The sequence below is a fragment of the Vicia villosa genome, linkage group LG3 (genome assembly GCF_029867415.1).
Source record: "Vicia villosa cultivar HV-30 ecotype Madison, WI linkage group LG3, Vvil1.0, whole genome shotgun sequence".
Lineage (NCBI taxonomy): Eukaryota > Viridiplantae > Streptophyta > Magnoliopsida > Fabales > Fabaceae > Vicia > Vicia villosa.
The window spans coordinates 216,518,763-216,539,466 of record NC_081182.1 but is presented as its reverse complement, the minus strand read 5'-3'; positions in this window follow the sequence as shown (position 1 = coordinate 216,539,466).

Genomic DNA, 20,704 nt, shown 5'->3' with positions numbered 1-20,704 from the left:
TCCTGTTTTTTTTTTGTGTCTGAGTTTGTAGTTTTGCTTGCTGCAGATGTGTTGTAAGTTTTTGTTTTTTTATGTGCTGATTTTTAAGGTTAAACTTAAGATTACAGATATTTATAAAATTGTTTTTCTATGTGCTGATCTTTAAGGTTAAACTTAAGATTACAGAAATTAATTAAATTGTGGACTGTGCTTGTTAGAAAGAAGCAACCAGGTAATTCATATGGATATAAGTTTTCTAAACCCTAATCAGTGTGAAAATTTATATCCATGTTATTGAGGTTTTCCTGTAATTTTACTGTGCAGTATTATCCCGCGGTGGAGTAGTTTTTGCTCGAATAATGTTCAACTATGGTTTATTTTCTGAGTTTTATTTGATTGCTTGAAACATGAAAATGTGCTTGATTGTTTGATTGGTTGGAAGTGTGTTTTTTGGTGTATGAACATCTTAATTTGAATAAGTAGTTAAAGTGTATAAGAAGAAAACAATAGGTATCGTTGCATAGCATTTTGAAAAACAAGAAATGAAAAGCATTGAAAATTTTCAACAAAGGCGATTCTTAAAATGCAACAAATCAAATAAAAATGTAAACAAAGGCGATACTTAAAAAGCAACAAATAAAGTAAAAATATTACATTTGGTAAACACATTTTCTAACACTTTTTATAATTATTATTGTTCAATATAAATTCTATCAAATTATGTAAATTTAATGAAACTATTATGTGTTTGGGTTAAATATGCTAGGGGTCTTATGAAATATTGAACATTTAACTTACCATCACTAAAATTATACTGACACTTCCTAATTTTTCTTAATATTAAAAATATTCCTTTGAAAAAAAAACAATTTTTCTGAACAAAATTCCTGGTACCATGTTGAAATTTTCGGTATGTACAAAATTTTTGATAGTTCATTTGAAACTGTCGGTAAGTTATCATTTTTTTTCAAAAATTTCAAAATCTACCATTCTATACCGGAAATTTAGTTAAAAGGTGAAATTTTTTGTAGTGTATTGACTTGAATTTTTTTAACGATTAGGATTTTCGGTAATGTATTTCAAGATCTGTCGACGACATAATCAAGATGCTGAAACGTCCAGAATTATCTGGTAGTACCTAGGTTTTCATGTTCAGTTATTTTTAATTTATGATTGTTGTACTGTCTTATGTTATGTTCATCTTCAAATTGAAACATGTAATCACTAAAAGATTATGAAACATGTAATCGCTAAAAGATTATGCAATAAAAGAACTGTGAGAAGTTGTTTGAATTACAAATATACAAAAAATACAACTATCAAATAAAAAATCTAAATAGGTCTCCCACAAGCTATGTGTGCTAGCCTAGATAATCCTATAAAAACTTTACCATCCGGGTTTACCAAACCCATGATATTATCCACAGTAACAATGATCATCTGGAGACGCTCCTGGTCATATGTGCCTGGTGGAGGTGGTGGTGGAGGCACGTTCTCAGCTAGTACCTCAGCATTAGAAACCCTAGAAACAGAAGGCCCTCAAGCATTCAAAGACCCCAAAACATGTGATATGAGGCGAGGATGTGATATAGTGAGATACCAATCCATTAAACCATCCTCACATTGCGAAGGATATTGAACCCTCATTGCCATAAATCTAATGTCACGGGCAGAGTAGATGATGTGGATCTGAAACAATCTATGAATGCCCCCTTTTGGAGCCTCCGGAACTCATCGAGGGATGCCCTGGACATAATTATACTATTGCAGACACCTCTCACGAAAATGTCTAGCCACCGAGGTCTCCCACCTCATATGCCCTGAATTTAATGTAGCGTCGTCAAATGCACGATGAGCCTGGTGAACTGTGTATGGTATCCAGACGACATCATTTAATTTCAGAGCATCAAGCCTCCTTCTATACTCCACAACACCACCCGGAATTTCTTTTCTGGTCTTCCATCTCCTCGTCCGTGGAAAGTCTGCTACGGCATGCTACACTCTCCTATCAAAAATGTTAGGGAAATGCTCATATATCCAACACTGGAGAAATAAAAATTAATTAATGTCACAAACAACAATTAAATAAAAACTAATTAATGTCACAAATAACAATTATGAAATGCTCGTATACCTGGAATAGACTCAGATAACCAACAATTTGTATGGTCTGAAACACAGTCGCAACTCTAAGTGTCGTATAGAGCATGGTCAACACGACTACTCCCCCAGCCCAGCATGGAGTCTTTAGGATAATGAACAATCACAAGTATCAAACATAAATATAAACACCTGAATTATCCGCAAAGAGAGTACATGCTGTAACACCCCAATTCTACCCAAAGCATTTAGGCAAGAAAATATCAGAGTATTAAAATTTCATACAACACAATTAGGATGTTACACTAAGTAACCAAACAAACACCTTGAAAATAAACGGACATCACCGATGCCAAAAGCATACACACCTACCAATAACATGATACATAACACACGGAAGATATGAACATATATATATATATATATATATATATATATATATATATATATATATATATATATATATACGTGTAGCTCTCACTCTCAAAGAGGAGTTTTCCAAAATAAAGTGTTTACAATACACAATGGCACGTCATCACATATACATATTCAAAAGAGTCATATACAAATAAATAACAACAGACTCCCGACTCCCCGGTGTTACGTATCAGAGCAACCGACAAGACCAACTGGAGAACTACCTCTTCCAAAAGACTCCCAAAGCGGCTAATCTGCAGGATGCCACTCAAGCATCAAATCAGCAGAAGGGTGAGAATATAATTCATAATGAAAGCATGACAAATATAGTAATGCCAACAAGTATCATCAAGAATCATACAACAAAGTAATCCACTCATTCAACCACAATCAATATATAAGTAATGTGACACATGAATGATAACATAAAATTATACAGACAGACAATGATGAATGAGACTCGACTATGCATATGCATGTGGTACCAAATCCGGAGTAAAACTCCTCCTTGTCATTATGACAAATACACCTTTGCCGAGCATTATGCTGGGACTTCTTTCCCTCAGGAAAATACACCTTTGTCGAGCAATAAGCTACGACTAAATGTCATCGAGCATTTAGCCCCCACTGATGACCTCTTGCCACTCGGGCAAATACACCTTTTTACCGAGCATTAAGCCCCCACTGGTAATAATTGCCAATTCAGGCCACCTGCTAATAGCATTCCGCCATTAACGTAATGAAATGTTATGCTGTGCAAATATATGACTCTATTACACGACAACAACATCATCAACAATATAACACGGTCACATACCCACGTTACACCGTTTATATTCTATCCAAAAGGATACATCACCAATTAATAACATCGTTATCAATTACATCACACCATAATTACCGCACGGGCACTAATAAGCACACAACACACATTCACCGTAGACACATACTAGCCACATCGGCACAAATGATCGCATAATTGCATCACATCAATTAATATTGGCCATTGGCCCACAACTCCATCAATACATCATCAAAAAGTTGTAATAACAACAATTCAACAATGATAATACACCATTCTCATAACAACAATTACTTGCCATAAGACCACACATCATGTTAATAACAAACAACCAAACATTGTCACATATTAAGAATGAACATTCATTAATACATAACACATACGAACATGATCTCATGTTATCGACAACTAATCACATACCTCGTACCAATACGATAACATTCGCACAACACATCATCATGATTTATCATGCACTAGTTCACAAAACCATTTATGAAAATCAACCACCCACTACTACATCCTACATCATTAACAATTACCACCAAGCACTAGGATTATTTACCTATCATATCACGTATATAAACAATTATGTGTTTTTAATCAACAACACCTCATAACTAATTAATAACAAGCTAACCAAGCCTATACTATCATATAGAACATCCAACTAGCTTCCTAACACTTCGAACGGCGTACGAAACAGAGCTACGAATCAAAAGTTACAAGGTTTCAAAGTTTGGATAATTGAACATACTACACAACTCATTACTTGATCCTAATAAAAATAATGGGATACTACATACTATTAATAATTTAATTAGATAATAATATAGTTCATTGCGTTAGCTTTCCAACGCTTCGAACGGCGACAAAATCGGAGTTACGGTTCAAGAGTTACGAAGTTTCAAAGTTTTGGAAAAACAGAAAAAGCTGTTGTCCGCTTCAGCTCCGCTCAGCGGACCTTCGCAGAGAATTTTCTGCAACAGAACCTCCGCTCAGCGGACCCACCTCCGCTCAGCGGACCTGCGTAAACCCAGAAAAAACCAGAACGAACCAGAACTGTTTTAACCCCCTTATACCCACCAAAACCACTCCCAAACATCATTATAACACATACAAACCATAGAACCAACCTAACATCAAACTTTTCATGGTTGATTCATCAATCTATCTCAAAACCTAACTTTCTATCCCAACTCAATCAAGCCATAGAAATGGAAAAGAAAGCATGATCAATCACCATAACACAACAAGGATATCATTTAATCATCATACAATCATTCTCAAACAAACTTAGATCAAACAAAGACCACACAAGAAAATTGTGGAAATTGGAACAAGAAGAACAAGAACAAGAACAAGAACAAGAACAAGACTATAAGAATCATACATCCAAGATAAATTAGATTCACCCCCTTACCTTGCTATTGTGACGATCGACAATCGATTCGGTTGAGAATCCTCCACTTTCTCTTGTTTTTCCCCTTTGCTCTTCTTCTTCCTCTCTTCTCTTTCTTTCTCTTCTTTTTCTTTCCATCCTCTTTCCTTCTCACAATATTTCTTTCTTATAAAGAAAATATCTATCCCGCGGAAATGACCAAAATGCCCCTACGCTCAAATATCGTTCAAACGCCCCAAAACGCGGAATATTACCTTAATAATATTTCCAGTACCAAAAATATGAAAACCTTCAATTAAATATTAGTCCGCCATCCCGAACTAATACCGACTGAAACGACTCCAAAAACGGTAAAATTCCAATAAACGTCACAAACGTCCAAATTAAGCATATACTTATTTTTCCGGGCGTTACAACTCTCCCCCACTTAGAAGATTTCCGTCCTCGGAAATATCCCAATCGCAAACAAACCTGGATACGCTCTTGTATCCGACTAACCAACTATCGAGCCACGAAAGCAACGACACAATCATCACCAACAACGAATCACTCTTGCTAAAAGCAAAACAACCAAAACACAACAACGGCAACGAGATGCAATGCCCATACAATGCACTCATCGACTAACACCAAAACACAAGAAATAACCAAGACACAGACAACAACCCGGTCGCACAACATCCAAACAACCATGCCAAGACATAGCAGTCAAACATGTAACCAAAACATCTGGTGGTCTTATAATTCCTACCACATCCACTGTCCACAATTTGAACTCTAACAATTCCTACACATACGAACCGCGTCATTCACGCTTCCGATGTGCACTCTGATTTCCCACAACAAACAGATCTACCAATTACATATCCAACTTCCAGCCCTTTCTAGTATTCACCAGAAACTCATTGTTCTCTCTTATCATACTCAACCTCTTAATATGCTGTGTCAGCTTGCACACCAGACAAAATTCTTTGTATTATCCAATCAAAGGCAAAAAGCTAATCCAAACACATCCTTGTTTCACAACACAAGCCCTCATAGATCCTTAAGTGACCAAATCGTCCTCTCAGTCTGACCATCCGTTTGAGGATGATACGCCAAACTCAAACGCAACTTCGTACCCAAAGTACTTTGTGAACCTTCTCCAAATTTCAGAAATAAACCTCGGATCTCAATCTGAACAATACCTTTCGAAACACCATGCAAACAAACAAACCAACAAACAATTTTATCAACATACCACTCGCCAGTACTTCCATCGGTTAATCCATTCTTATCGAAATAACGTGAGCAGACTTCGTCAATATATCCATAATAACCCAAATCACCTCACAATTACTTGGTGTCCTCGGAAAACCAGAAACAAAATCCATAGAAATGCTATTCCACTTCTACTCAGGAATGGATAACAGTTACATGAAACCAGACGACTCCTGACAAGTCAAACACCAATAAACAAATCCCTTCATATCCTTTTTCATTACCTTGCCACTAAAAATGACCTTCTCAAATCTTGATACATCTTAGTAGCATCAGGATGAATACTCAAATTACTATGACGCACTTCATCCAAAGTCCTCTTTTCAAATCCGAACATTAGGGATACAAACTTGATCATGACATCCCATGACATTGTTCTTATCAATCCGAAGATCACCATATTTATCTTTGACTAATAAATGTCATCTTATCAACCCATTCAAATCCGATTTCCGACCTTTTCTAATCTCATCAAGAATACCACAAGTAAGCTTTCACATATAAAGCTCAACACTTGAAGAAGTCGCTTTACGAACCAAACTCAAATCTCACAACTGTTTCATCAATCACAATACTCGAATCATCAACGTAGACGTATGCAATGGTTTCTCATATTCAACTCGTTCTGATCAAACGAATACTTCAAACTCTTGTAGTCACTTACACACACAAATCTCGATCCGAATAATTAGTGCCTTCAAATTTCCCAAACAGAAATAACAACTGCCAACTCTAAATCTTGTGACAGATAAATCCTTTCAAAAATCTTAACTTGCATAAAAGCATAAACCTCCACTTACCTCTTGAACATTCACTTCACTCAACCAAAAACTCACATAAGGAAACTTTGCAAACAACTTCTTCTTCCCAACACGGACAAAACAATTCTCAAGTACTTAGCATGACCATCTTCACACTGATGATACCCATACCTCAAATCAAACTTGCAAAACAAACAAGCTCAAACCAACTTGATCCATCAAAATATCAATCCTCGAAAGTGGATACTTTTCCTTAATTGTCACTTTTCTCAATTGTCTAAAATCGACACAAAGCCTCATAGAACCTTCCTTCTTAACCAACAAAACACATGCACCCTACGGCGACACACTCGAACGAACAAACCTCTTCTCAAGAAAATCCTTAAGTTGACTCCTCAACTCTTTCAACTCAGAAGTTGGCATCCGATACGGAACCCTCGACACAATGAAAGTTCTAGGAACTAAATCCATCAAAACAGAACTCCAAGACAAAATTCCTCTTTCCGAAGATGAATCACTTAAACCTTCAAGAAACACTTATACAAATGCACAACTATCCGCAATTCCCAGAATTGCTCTTCCTCAAGAACATCCAAAGTCGTCGACAACATAAACAACGTCGTACCACCTTGCACCAACTCATTCACTTCCAATATTATCAAACTAGCCAGATAAGCCTATCACGTCCAATACGATTCCGTCTACTATCAACAAGAGATTAAGGGTGATCAAGTCCTCAATTTGTCAATAGGTAGCCGACAATCATAATAGAGTATAAACTATCAGTACCAACATTAATAATATTCTTTTCCAACTTTTGCTCATAGCACAGAAGCACTATGATTCCGTAATTCACAAATCTTCCAAGATCATCTGAACCAGCTAACACCGACGTCTTGTAGCTACGTACCAAAACACTTCTAACAATATCTCAAAACAAAATTCCTGAGATCCTACTCATCTCTTCATACTCCTAATTTTCACTCGAGTTCCAAAACGTTTCCAACAACGTCAATAACTCCTACAACAAAGTCCACCACAATAATTTCCTTAATCATTGATCCAACAACGACACCTCACACAAGGCTACTCAAACAACAACTTCATAGTCCATCAGTAGCGTTAGAGCATCACAACTCTCTAAATTCCATTCCTTAGAAATAACCAAAATCTACTCTGAGACACTCCAACTTGATTAACAACCAAAGTCTTAAGTCCAAGTCGCCTTCACTTCAGAAAACAACAAATTCCAACAACACTAGTACTGCTGCCCTCAATAGCATACTAACATCTTGCAACTGAAACATATCCGAGAAGCATATCTTCTCCCCCACTTAGCTTCAAACCATTCCTGCATACAACCGGCTAGAGGCACAATAAGTACTGACAGTGCTCCACACACTTATCACATACTGAGGAATTAAACAACATTAGACAACACTGGTCGGACAGACCGACCTGCTCTGATACCACTAATGTAACACCCCAATTCTACCCAAAGCATTTAGGCAAGAAAATATCAGAGTATTAAAATTTCATACAACACAATTAGGATGTTACACTAAGTAACCAAACAAACACCTTGAAAATAAACGGACATCACCGATGCCAAAAGCATACACACCTACCAATAACATGATACATAACACACGGAAGATATGAACATATATATATATATATACGTGTAGCTCTCACTCTCAAAGAGGAGTTTTCCAAAATAAAGTGTTTACAATACACAATGGCACGTCATCACATATACATATTCAAAAGAGTCATATACAAATAAATAACAACAGACTCCCGACTCCTCGGTGTTACGTATCAGAGCAACCGACAAGACCAACTGGAGAACTACCTCTTCCAAAAGACTCCCAAAGCGGCTAATCTGCAGGATGCCACTCAAGCATCAAATCAGCAGAAGGGTGAGAATATAATTCATAATGAAAGCATGACAAATATAGTAATGCCAACAAGTATCATCAAGAATCATACAACAAAGTAATCCACTCATTCAACCACAATCAATATATAAGTAATGTGACACATGAATGATAACATAAAATTATACAGACAGACAATGATGAATGAGACTCGACTATGCATATGCATGTGGTACCAAATCCGGAGTAAAACTCCTCCTTGTCATTATGACAAATACACCTTTGCCGAGCATTATGCTGGGACTTCTTTCCCTCAGGAAAATACACCTTTGTCGAGCAATAAGCTACGACTAAATGTCATCGAGCATTTAGCCCCCACTGATGACCTCTTGCCACTCGGGCAAATACACCTTTTTACCGAGCATTAAGCCCCCACTGGTAATAATTGCCAATTCAGGCCACCTGCTAATAGCATTCCGCCATTAACGTAATGAAATGTTATGCTGTGCAAATATATGACTCTATTACACGACAACAACATCATCAACAATATAACACGGTCACATACCCACGTTACACCGTTTATATTCTATCCAAAAGGATACATCACCAATTAATAACATCGTTATCAATTAAATCACACCATAATTACCGCACGGGCACTAATAAGCACACAACACACATTCACCGTAGACACATACTAGCCACATCGGCACAAATGATCGCATAATTGCATCACATCAATTAATATTGGCCATTGGCCCACAACTCCATCAATACATCATCAATAAGTTGTAATAACAACAATTCAACAATGATAATACACCATTCTCATAACAACAATTACTTGCCATAAGGCCACACATCATGTTAATAACAAACAACCAAACATTGTCACATATTAAGAATGAACATTCATTAATACATAACACATATGAACATGATCTCATGTTATCGACAACTAATCACATACCTCGTACCAATACGATAACATTCACACAACACATCATCATGATTTATCATGCACTAGTTCACAAAACCATTTATGAAAATCAACCACCCACTACTACATCCTACATCATTAACAATTACCACCAAGCACTAGGATTATTTACCTATCATATCACGTATATAAACAATTATGTGTTTTTCATCAACAACACCTCATAACTAATTAATAACAAGCTAACCAAGCCTATACTATCATATAGAACATCCAACTAGCTTCCTAACACTTCGAACGGCGTACGAAACGGAGCTACGAATCAAAAGTTACAAGGTTTCAAAGTTTGGATAATTGAACATACTACACAACTCATTACTTGATCCTAATAAAAATAATGGGATACTACATACTATTAATCATTTAATTAGATAATAATATAGTTCATTGCGTTAGCTTTCCAACGCTTCGAACGACGACAAAATCGGAGTTACGGTTCAAGAGTTACGAAGTTTCAAAGTTTTGGAAAAACAGAAAAAGTTGTTGTCCGCTTCAGCTCCGCTCAGCGGACCTTCGCAGATAATTTTCTGCAACAGAACCTCCACTCAGCGGACCCACCTCTGTTCAGCGGACCTGCGTAAACCCAGAAAAAACCAGAACGAACCAGAACTGTTTTAACCCCCTTATACCCACCAAAACCACTCCCAAACATCATTATAACACATACAAACCATAGAAACAACCTAACATCAAACTTTTCATGGTTGATTCATCAATCTATCTCAAAACCTAACTTTCTATCCCAACTCAATCAAGCCATAGAAATGGAAAAGAAAGCATGATCAATCACCATAACACAACAAGGATATCATTTAATCATCATACAATCATTCTCAAACAAACTTAGATCAAACAAAGACCACACAAGAAAATTGTGGAAATTGGAACAAGAAGAACAAGAACAAGAACAAGAACAAGACTATAAGAATCATACATCCAAGATAAATTAGATTCACCCCCTTACCTTGCTATTGTGACGATCGGCAATCGATTCGGTTGAGAATCCTCCACTTTCTCTTGTTTTTCCCCTTTGCTCTTCTTCTTCCTCTCTTCTCTTTCTTTCTCTTCTTTTTCTTTCCATCCTCTTTCCTTCTCACAATATTTCTTTCTTATAAAGAAAATATTTATCCCGCGGAAATGACCAAAATGCCCCTACGCTCAAATATCGTTCAAACGCCCCAAAACGCGGAATATTACCTTAATAATATTTTCAGTACCAAAAATATGAAAACCTTCAATTAAATATTAGTCCGCCATCCCGAACTAATACCGACTGAAACGACTCCAAAAACGGTAAAATTCCAATAAACGTCACAAACGTCCAAATTAAGCATATACTTATTTTTCCGGGCGTTACACATGCCATTAGATATAGCATGTACGCCCTAACAGCAGCCTCATACCTCTTTGCCTCCATAAGTTCCTGATACTTGTCCCGCAACCAAGAAATCCGAAGGTGAAGTCCTCTGTTAAAATCAAACTCTGCTAGCACGACATCCTTAATGACTTACAAATCATTTACAACCTGGAACAATATTGTAGTCTGGTTAGTGATAAGACTGGTAAAGAATCTACCGCCATTGGGGAGATGAAATAAAGAGGAGACACCATCCAAAGTGATAGTCATCTCCCCAAACGGAAGATGAAGGGAAGATCTCTCCGAGTGCCATCGCTCAACAAAAGCAAACAAAAGGGATGCATCGAGCATGGTCAATGAGCAATCGACGAACTCGAGTAGACTGAAATAAGAAATAATACGCCTGACTTGCGCAGACATCAAACTCAGGGGGAAGTTCTTCAACACCGAACCGTGGGATGCAACCTTCATCGTAGGACGCTCATGTAGGAATCAAAGTTAATAAATTATCAGTAAATTTTTAACACATCACCGAACCATAATAAATATTTTGTAAATAAAAAATATAACATATATAACTCTTCATGCCATATTGTATACACGAAATGGTTAACATACTCTGTGAGCACAAATCAGTCACTAGGTCTTTTCGGAAAGGCTCTATCTATGTGAACATATGCCTTTATAGAAGCACGAGTTGTGGCCTCTGTATTAATAAGAGTAGCTAAAGGTGCGAGAAACACAAGAAAAAGGGGATTTGATTATTACATTTCGTAACACATTTTCTAACACTTTTTAATTATTATTGTTCATATAAATTCTATCAAATTATTTAAATTTAATGAAACTATAAAAAACAACAAAAAAAGTAAAAATATTACATTTAATAGAGTTACTGATCACAATATTGAATATTAATGGGAACCTGAAGTTACTAATTAAAATATGGGACCCTGAAGTTACTGATTAAAATATTAAATATTAACGGGAAAATGAAGTTACTGATCAAAATAATGAATATTTTCGGGAAGATGAAGTTACTGATCACAATATTGAATATTAACGGGAACCTGAAGTTACTGATTAAAATATTGAATATTAACGGGAATATGAAGTTACTGGTCGCAATATTGAATATTAACGGGAACCTGAAATTACTTATTAAAATATTGAATATTAACGGGAACATGAAGTTACTGATCAAAATAATGAATATTTTCGGGAAGATGAAGTTACTGATCACAATATTGAATATTAACGGGAACCTGAAGTTACTGATTAAAATATTGAATATTAACGGGAATATGAAGTTACTGGTCACAATATTGAATATTAACGGGAACCTGAAATTACTTAGTAAAATATTGAATATTAACGGGAACATGAAGTTATTGATCACAATATTGAATATTAACGGGAATATGAACTTACTGATTAAAATTTTGAATATTAATCAGTAAGATGAATTTACTAATCACAATATTGAATATTAAAGGGAACGAGAGCTTACTGATTAAAATATTAAATATTAGCGGGAACATGAAGTTATTGATCACAATATTAAATATTAACGGGAACTTCAAGTTACTAATTGAAATATTGAATATTAACGGGAATATGAAGTTATTGATCACAATATTGAATATTAACGGGAACCTGAAGTTACAAATTAAAATATTGAATATTAACGGAAACATGAAGTTACTGATTAAAATAGTGAATATTAACAGGAACATAAAGTTATTGATCACAATATTGAATATTAACGGGAACCTGAAGTTACTGATTAAGTTATTGAAAATTAACGGGAAAATAAAATTACTGATCACAATATTGAATATTAACGGGAAACTGAAGTTACTGATTAAAATATTGAACATTAACGAGAACATGACGTTACTCATCACAATATTGAATATTAATGGGAACCTGAAGCTACTGATCAAAATATTAAATATTAATCAGTAAGATGAATTTACTGATCACAATATTAAATATTAACGGGAACCTGAACTTACTGATTAAAATATTGAAATTAACGAGAACATGAAGTTACTGGTCAAAATAGTGAATATTATCGGGAACATGAAGTTACTTATTACAATATTAAATATTAACGGGAACATGGAGTTATTGATTAAAATATTAAATATTAACGGGAACATGAAGTTACTGATTAAAATATTGAACATTAACGGAAACATGAAGTTACTGATCACAATATTGAATATTAAAGGGAGCCTGAAGTTACTGATCAAAATATTGAATATTAATCAGTAAGATGAATTTACTAATCACAATATTGAATATTAACGGGTACGAGAGCTTACTTATTAAAATATTGAATATTAATGGGAACATGAAGTTATTGATCACAATATTAAATATTAACGAGAACTTGAAGTTACTAATTGAAATATTGAATATTAACGGGAATATGAAGTTATTAATCTTATTATTGAATATTAACGGGAACCTGAAGTTACATATTAAAGTATTGAATATTAACGAGAACATGAAATTACTGATTAAAATAGTGAATATTAACAGGAACATGAAGTTACTGATTAAGTTATTGAAAATTAACGGGAAAATAAAATTACTGATCACAATATTGAATATTAACGGGAACCTGAAGTTATTGATTAAAATATTGAACATTAACGAGAACATGAAGTTACTCATCACAATATTGAATATTAATGGGAACCTGAAGTTACTGATTACAATATTGAATATTAATCAGTAAGATGAATTTACTGATCACAATATTGAATATTAACGGGAACCTGAACTTACTGATTAAAATATTGAAATTAACGAGAACATGAAGTTACTGATCAAAATAGTGAATATTATCGGGAACATGAAGTTACTTATCACAATATTAAATATTAACGGGAACATGAAATTACTGATTAAAATATTGAATATTAACGGGAACATGAAGTTACTGATCAAAATAGTGAATATTAACATGAACATGAAGTTACTGATCACAATATTAAATATTAACGGGAACATGAAGTTACTGGTTAAAATATTGAATATTAACGGGAACATGAAGTTACTGATCACAATATTAAATATTAACGGAAACATGAAGTTACTGATCACAATATTGAATATTAACGTGAACTTGAAGTTACTGATCACAATATTTAAATTTAATATGAACTTGAAGTTACTGATCAAAATAATGAAATTAACAAAAACATGAAGTTTTTTTATACAAAAATTGAATAATAACGGGAACATGAAATTACTAATCACAATATTTAATATTAGCATAAACATGATGTTACTGATCAAAATATTGAATATTAACGGGAACATGGAATTACCGATTTAAATGTTAATTACTTTTAATATACATTTTTTTCTATTAAAAAATATACTTCTTAAACAAATGCGCGTCCCATACCAGAACTCATGCGGACGCACAAATTTCTTACTAGTTTGTTGAGTAGACACTAAAACATTTTCTCTATCTTTTGTAAACCTAAGTGTCTTATTCTTCCTCAAAATTGGTCTTCTTCTCCAAAATTGATTTTCTTCTTCCCCATAATACTCTGCAACAAGTTTCCATCAACCATCAGAAGCAAATCCATTTGAATGTCGTCTTTTATTTCAAGGTGAAGCAAACCTTTTTCATTTCAGCCCACATGTGTGAGCAATGGTTAGGGGTGTTCAAATTAACCGATTATATAAATATCCATATTCATATTCAAATCCAGTTATAAAAAACTGGTTAATTTTAGTATGTGTCATACCCCAAAATTTGCCCACCCCATTTTATACTCAAGCTCATTTGAATATCAGAAGCTCAAGACTCGACTGAACAACAACCCTCAAACTAGGTTTTTTTGTTTCTCTTCAAGAAAAATCGAGTTCTGACAATTCAAGTGGACCTCATAACCTCCCATATGCCTCAAAGGAGCCCAATATTTTTTTAATCTTGGTTCACAAGTTACCAATAGGGTCCATATCCGATGCCACAAATTATTGATTATTATTTGATTTTATATGAATTTTTGATTCATTAAAAAAATCAATTTAATCAAAAAATTTAAATAAAATGCATGAAGAAAATATGGACTAAACTTGGAAATTCTTCAAATGGGCCTATGTTTCTTTGATTCAAACATATTCTTAATATTGCCAAGGAGTTCCAAAGCCCATTTACATGCCTTGTTGTCATTTATTTTATTGTTGGATTAATTTAATTTAATTCAAATTTAATTAAAATAAAATACAACAAATCAAGTTAATGAAAATACATGGGCTAGGTTCAAGTTGTATTTGAGATCCAAAACAAGCAACAAGTCGTGTGAATCATAAATCTCTATGGAATCTTGGTTAAAATTGGAAAGCTTTCATGTGATTTGCAAATCAAATCTCTCTACCATAATCACAAGATTGATCTCACAAATACTGACCTAAAAACACTTGCCTATATATTCACAACAAAATCATAATGATGAGAAGGAATTTATAAGGATTGGCTGCCCAGAGCATCGTAAAAGTTCAAACCAATTCAAGAAGAAACTCAAAATAGGTTTTCCGAATTGGAGGAGAATTAAAGACTCTTGAAGGTTTAAAAGCGATCCTTGGAGATTCAAGAAGCGATTCCAGTCATTCTCAGGAGTCCCGCGCATCCAGAACCAACACCTTGCACTCACGGTTTGTTCAAATTAATTTCAATTCGATTATAGCCATTTGCGCATCATACTCCTGTTTTACTCATATGTTTGTGTTCGTATGGATGTGTAAATGAGTTCTGGGTCGGTAGTTTCGAGTTTGGATGCTGATTTAACAGGTTGCCATTGTTAGGTTTTTTGAGCTCAAATTGGGAATTCCGAATCGAGTCCAAATTGGACGAAATCAATGGATTTTATGGTTTTAGATACTGTTGTTTGATTGATTCACGCCTTTACTTTGAATTCATATGGTGTATTGTGTGAGATTTATTGTCGCAGGGCTATGGCTACAAACATGCAACCGTAGGTAAAAGTATTCATATATTCTGGAAAAGTGAACGAAGAAGAAGACTCCTCATGGGCGCGCAATTGCTGTTTTAAACCGTTTATTTTCAATATATTTTGTTTATGTGTTAATTTGTTTTCAGCGAACCACAAGTGGCTCAGTGGAAGAGAAGGGACGCGTTTGATGCATTCGTCATGAGGACGCTGGTTCGATCCAGCCCGACGACGTTTTGGTTTTAATTTTCTATTTCAAATGACCTTTTCACTGCAAATTCTACGCGATGATCGTGCGAGGGTCTATCGTGTGCCCTCAACGGATAACCACTTGATCGTCCCAAATAATGATCTAACGCCCAGGAAGCATGATGCGCACCATGCACCCTCACAGGCAGTCCACACTGAATAAAAGCTGAGTTCTTTTACTTTTATCATATAATCTGTTTTTTCTATTTTATGTATTGTTTGTTTTTTTAATATTCTTTTTAAAAATAAAAAAAAACCTCTTTCTTTAAAAATTTCCTTTTCATAAAAGACAATAAAAATTAAAATATTTTTTATTTATTTAATATTTTTACTTGATTTGTAATTAATTTAAATTGTTTAATTTACTTTAATTAATTATAAATTGTTTATTTTTATTAATTGACTAAAAACCATATTAGGGTTAAACTATTTTAATTGAAATCTTATTCTCACCAATTTAATTAAGTGGGTTGAAAACCAACAATTAATCTGAATTTGTTTATTCTATTAACCATAGTTAACTTGTACCCTAGTTAGGATTTACGAGGATTTGCCCTACACTGAGATATTTGTTTACCGTTCATTTTTTTTAGGATTGCTTTTCAAATACACCCCGACTACGCGCCACGTCAAAAGAACGAAGCTAAGTTCTAAACCTTTTTTTTATTAATATTATTTACCTATTATTTTAATTAGGGTTTAATTTCCTCGCACATAGAATTTCTCCTACACTCATTCCTTTCCTTTTTCTTTGCCAATTCTCCGATGGTCAGGGTCAATGCTTAAGGCTCGAGGCAAACCTTTGCCTATCAACCTTCGTCAATTGAAGCTAAGTATCTATTGTTTATATGTTTATTTATTAATTTCTTTATCTTTTTTTTTTTTTGGGTTAATTTCGTTTGCCTCCGAATGGATTATGCACTCACCCCCTTCTTTTGTTTACTCTTCCTTTTCCAATCTTCAGGGTTTATCAATTGCCAAAGCTACGTCGTTGGTAACCCTAAGCTCTAATCTTTTATTCTTTCTGTTTAATTATTACTTATTGTCATACCCCAAAATTTTCCCTCCTATATTCAATCAAAGATTCCTCTATGCATCTCCAATAACTCAAGGCTCTAAGGTTTTCTCAAGTCATTCTCTCATATCCAAAACTAGGGTTTTGTATTTTATCAAAGGTGTTTGAATCTCTGAGGCCTCAAATGAACCTCAAGGTATCTCATATGTCTCAAAGTGTCTCCATGTCAATTATTAAGCTTTAATCCCAAGGCTTTCCCATTCAAAGGCTCAAATGATCAATAATCGACTATGTTGACCTAAAAAGTTAACTATAGTCAAAATACAGTCAAACTTCAAGATTTTTGGTCAGCATCAAGTATGTGAGGTCATATCCATCATTTGATCAAAGTTTGATCATGATCCATTAATAAAAACTCAAAGATGAACAAATGCAAAGGTTCAAATTAGGGTTTTTCATAGGAAAAGTCAACTCAACTTTGACTGGCCGTAACTTCTACATGGAGTATCAGAAATTCCTCACTCAAAGCCTATTCTGAAGGAAATTTGATTCTCTACAACTTTGCCTCTCACAAGCCAAGGCTAGAAAGGCTTCATTTGAAAGATATAGTCCAATACATTATAGATCCTCCACAAAGGTCAACAAAAACACCTTTTGGGTCAAAGCTCATAATTTGAGCATGGAAGCTTCAATTGAGATGAAACTAAAAAGGTCATTTAGAGGACTCTTTTAGCTTTCTAAAAAGTCATGGAATGCATACATATGATTAAAATTGAGAGAGATGTGCGTGGTAGAAGTTGGTCAATTTTGGGGAAATACATGAAGCCCTAAATGAAGAATCTTGTATTTTCGAGTAATGGGCCATGAGTTTTAGGTTATCCACGTGATTTTGAGATCATGCAAGGCCCAAAGATCATTTGATAATTATTTTATGATTTTTATTATATTTATTTTGGATTTATTCATTTAAATTCAACTTAAATCAAATAAAATCAAAAATAAATAAAATCAAATCATGCAAAATATTTCCATTCATTGAATCAAGTCAACTCTCATGTACCAAGGGCCAATTACACGTTGGAAAAGTTATGGGAAATAGCATGGAGCTTAAAATAGAAATATTTCATAACAAAATCAAATAAAATTTTCTTTAATGAAGATTTGATCTTTCTCCAAGTCTTTTTAACCTAATTTGATTCTCCTATATAAAGGGGAGAAAGACTCAGAGTGGGGGGACGAAATTTGGAGAGGAGAGGCTAGGGTTACGAGACACAAAAAGTCAAGAAAAGGTGAAAAATTCGTATGCCCTAGTGCAGCCAATTTCAAGGGTTCCAATTCAATCCATTCTTCTCATAGGGTATAAGAGAGTAAGTATAAACCGAAGGAGATGAGGAAAACAACCAAAAACACGTACTGTTCATTCATCATGTCCATGTAAGTTTTGCTTTCGTTTTGCATGTTTGATCATATTATACCCTGAACTAACATTTGTTTTGAGTTTATGCCGTGATTTGGAGGAGGTATGACGTGTAGCATGGAGGTTTAGAGCCCTGGATTGACATTTGCCATTGTTAGGGCATAGAGGTCTCTTTTTTTCGTTTTCATGGTTATAGCCGGTTTTGAGCCAAATAAATTACACCATTAGATTCACCATGTGTGAATTATTAGATCTGGGTGGTCACTTTGTTAAGGTAACATTGTTTTACTTGAGTTTCGTTATATGTCATTATTGTGAAAATATACTGAAACCGCAACTTTGAGGCTGATTTTCTACTTGATATAGTCCTTTATTTGCATAAAACTAATGATGTTTGTGTTCATGGAATTTGGATCTACAATTTTGGTTTAAACTTCGTGTGATTTCGTGGAGAATTGATAGAGTTATGGATGTGTGAAGATGGGAGGATGAAATCGCGATTCACGGTTTTGGGGTGGTGTTCATGCACCACGAAGCATCTCCATGAGGAAGATGATTGGGTGTCGTCACGGCAGTGGTCCGTCAGCACCGTGTGGGACCCAGTTCTTTTGCTTTTTATTTTCTCCTATGTCTGTTCGTGTGCAGATTATTTGTACAGTCTTGGTGATGATTAAAGCAACAACACTAGCATGGCCCAGTGGACGAACCGTATATTGGTAATCCCAAGGGCCTGGGTTCGATCCCCAGGCTCCAGTATTTATATTTTGTGAATTAAACATGCCCTTAATCCAGCGCGCAGCACCAATTTAGCCTTACAGCGTACCCTCAGCGATAGCCCTTGGATGACTTGAGAGACGGATCTGACGCACACAAAGATGAAGGCACACCATAGACCTTCGAAGGCCACACGCACAGAATCGACACCAGGTTTTCTTTATAATTTTTTTATTCATTAATATAGATCATTCTTTTTTAACTAATTAAGCCATTCTTTTCTCTATAAAATTCTTATTAATTAATTTAAAACTAGTTACTAGACAATTAGTCAATTTTTTTAGGAAAACAATTGATAATTTAATTTAGGTTAATAATTAACTTAAAATTGGTTTAATAATATAATTTATTATTCGCTTCGATTTAAATCAATTGATCGCGGTGGGTAATAATATTCTTTAATTAAATATAAATTAAAATAATATTTATTTTGCTAAATGGTTTTAACCAAAGCTATTGGTTACGATGATTAGCATTTTCCCCTTATTCAATTCTTTAGCATAAACCTTACCTTAATACTCTTAGCCATCAAACCTTTGCCTTAGATTCAAAGCCAATAGGAAAGGGTTGAGGGTGCCTAACACCTTCCCTCGACCTGAATATAGTAACTTACCCTGAATCTCACATCTGCGTAGGGTTTCCTATTCGCCCTTCAGAATAGGTGGCGACTCGAAAGCTAAAATTTTAGGCAGGTTGCCACAGCTGGCGACTCTGCTGGGGAGACTATAATGGTGAATTATTATGCTCCTATAGGTTTTGGCAGGGTTTAGGTTTTTGGCAGACTTCTTTTAGGGTTTGGCTAATTTGTCAAAATTGGGTTTTATTTATATTTAAATATTTAAAGTTTTTACTTTATTTATTTATTTATTTATAATTTCATCTTTTACATCAATTAAATAAATACCTGTTTATTAAAAAAAAAGTATATGTTTATTTAAATATTTGCTGCGTATTGTATTTTTTTTAAATCGCAAGCGGCTGGAGTTCAAGGTTAGTTTTAAATATTTAAATTCTATTTATTTATTTATTTTCCTTTTCAATTTCATTACTGCAATTTAATTAAATATTTATTTAAGTGAATATTTATTCCTATTATATTTGCTGGTGTCTTTTTTATGTTGTGTTAAACCCTAAGTGTGGGAGTTAACTTTGAGACCAATAGGGGAGTATGAATCTCCTACGAGTCTCATTGATAATTCCACTCGGAGTGGGTTGAGTATTCGGAAATGTCCAAAACGAGGCTTGACTTTGTTGAGGGCAGGACTGGATACTTGGCTGATCTCTTCGAGAACCTACCCCAAAAATTCGAACC